The sequence below is a fragment of the Frankliniella occidentalis genome, unplaced genomic scaffold (assembly GCF_000697945.3).
Source record: "Frankliniella occidentalis isolate FOCC.00 unplaced genomic scaffold, Focc_3.1 Scaffold288, whole genome shotgun sequence".
NCBI lineage: Eukaryota > Metazoa > Arthropoda > Insecta > Thysanoptera > Thripidae > Frankliniella > Frankliniella occidentalis.
The window spans coordinates 18,235-20,732 of NW_026267414.1; the positions used below are offsets into that span (position 1 = coordinate 18,235).

The following is a 2,498-nucleotide window of genomic DNA, read 5'->3' on the forward strand; positions in this document are numbered from 1 at the left end:
GTGTAGCACACAGCGCACGCCCGCCAGCGCGGAGGCGCGCCAGCTGCATCAGCTGCAGCAGCGGGGGGCCATCTGCGGGCTGGCACAGCAGCCGCAGCAGCCGCAGCTGCAGTCGTACCGCACCGCACCGTCGTAAGTGCAGACAGCCGCCGGCTAGGGTCGGTCAAGGAGCGTATAGCCCCCTCCATCGCGAAGCTCCGAGGTGGTGAGAACAAAACTGCCAGTAATGTGAGGCAGCTTCGAGGACCAGGATGTCATCCTGAGGGCGGGCGAGAGGCGCTGTGGCGCATGACTTGAAGGCGAGCGGGCCGGGCCGCACTCGCACCGCACCGCGCACACGGCCCACCGCTTGCCTTCCTTGTTTCCTTTGCCTTCGCGCGCCGCTGCAGCACTCCGTTTAATTTTAGAATCGAATTCCCCGATGGTCGTCCGTCGTCGGCGTCGTCGTCGTCTGCGTCGTCGTCGGCGGCGTCGCCTGCGCCGTCCCCACCGGTGCCGGTGGAGAGGCAGCGGCGTACAAAGCAGGGCCATGATCATGGAGTCCTCGGGCTTGCCCATAGTCAGGGCGTGTGGTGCTGGGCGCGACCATCGCACCCGCACCCCCACCCTTGTGAGCCGCCCCAGCGCACCTCGGCGGGGCAACGGTTGCGGACACTTCCTCGCGGTGCTCGCGGGGAGGTCTGCTTCGACGCGAGCGACTCACCAGAAAATGAGAAATGTAACGGGCGGCCAAGGTTGTTCGATTTAGTTGCCTCGGTTGTTGCACTTCGCACTCTCCATGTCGTTTCGTGGCGCGGGTCTGGCCGGGTAGGCGACGGCCTGGTCCGCACGGTCCGCACTCAGCCCCACCTCGGCCCGAAGCCCAGCCCCAACTGCAGCCTCACGCTCACGCCACTAGATGGCACGCCCGTGTCCCCGCCCGCCGTGGCGCGCCACCTCCCTCTTCCTTCCACTTGTGCCTCTCCGCGTCCTTCTTCCCCCGTTCCTCTTTGGCCCCTCCGGTCTTCCCTCTCCCCCTCCTTCGCTCCTCGCCGCGTCCCCGTCAGCTGTTCGGAGTGTTCCCGAGCATGCATGGGCGCGGCGGGCGCGGTCCCTGGCATCTCGTCGCCGGCGCTGCCAACTGTGAATCTGTACACGCTGCGGGATCCGTCTGTGAAACAATATTTCCTCTAGCTGAGTATCTTCTCAGACAGCTTGTAGGCTTCTTCTCACACTGATTGGAAACTAACTGTAAGTGTTAGTGCTCAAAAGGGATCGTCCGGAAAGTGCGTCCGCTTTTCTCAGGTTCATTCGGCAAGGTACGGCAGCTCGGCGCCTGTAGAACTCGGGGTAGGCCACCTAGCAGTACACGCATGCACTGCACGCAGAGATTTTGCCTGCCTACCAGGCGCTATGTGAGCATGCATAGGCTGAACTTGGCAGTTTCGTCACGGCAAATGACGGCCGTAGTTTCTGGATGATCCCGAAGTCCTCTTTTCAAAATGATTGTCACATCAGTGTGTGTTGGCGCAAGTGCGAAGTTTAAACAACCATTCTGAGTCTATCCGAATGCTCAATCGTTCCGTTCCGAACATATCAGAAGCCCTCTCCTTTCGCTCCTTTTGGACGTTATGACTCGTTGGCTCATTCCGACCTAATCAGAACGGAACTATTGAGAATTCGGATGCACACTCTGCCATCCTGTTTTTTTTTTGTGGTGCTATGATGGTAAATTTCTAAAAGGGGGACGAGCAAGCAGGTGGATAGATCACGCGTAATGTATTAGATAAAATTACCGTTAGCTGCCCAAAGGCGAGAGAGAGAGAAAAGAGATGGACAAGAGAGACAAAGGTGCCGATCGAACGCGACGACGTCGTCGGCAGCACTTGCTTGTGGCCTGCTGGGTGAATGTATCCGTGGGCTGAACACGGTGAGGCGGCCTCCGGTCCGGGGGGCCGGCGGGGCGGGGCGGCCGGGTCCTGCATGAGCCGCGTGGGCGACCCCGCGGATCGGAGCGGACTCACTGCCAGTCAGTGGGGCACGCCTTTAGGCACGCCGAGTGTGCTGGGGGCCCAGCCCGGCCGGCGCGCGCGGGGCCCGCCAGAACACCACTTTACCACTTGCCAAACTGTCAGAAAAAATAATAATAATCCTAATGCCAAATGATTGGCGTGCCGCGGACCCACCTGGTGCACATGTCGACGGCAGCGATGCCGGGTCAAGAGGTCGTAGAGTGAGATGGCTCCGTCCGGCAGGCGAGACGCATCTCTGGTCGTTTTCACTGCAACACGGTCGCAAAATTACTTGAGATATCAAAGAACTGCGGGCGGGCGACCGACGGGCGTGATGCGCCGCCCGAGGACGGTGGATGCTCATATTTTGTTTTCACTCTCACTTCTCACTCTCCGCTGACTACAACGAACGGCAGCTACTGCCGCGGCAAACGACACACGAAAGTGACGAAGATGAGAGTGAGGACAAAACGCCAGTCGTAAACGATACGGGTGGGGTGGGGGTGG

General features: G+C 60.4%; 1 protein-coding gene across 1 annotated transcript in view; it reads right to left on the reverse strand.

Annotated features, from left to right (window-relative positions):
* Positions 1-2,300, reverse strand: part of LOC113202446 (CBP80/20-dependent translation initiation factor) — a 15,286-nt gene extending 12,986 nt beyond the window's left edge. The window contains exon 1 of the mRNA XM_052273609.1: positions 2,166-2,300. The gene's annotated coding sequence lies outside the window, so the exon portion shown is untranslated. The remainder of the gene's footprint in view (positions 1-2,165) is intronic.
* Positions 2,301-2,498: the final 198 nt, after the last annotated feature.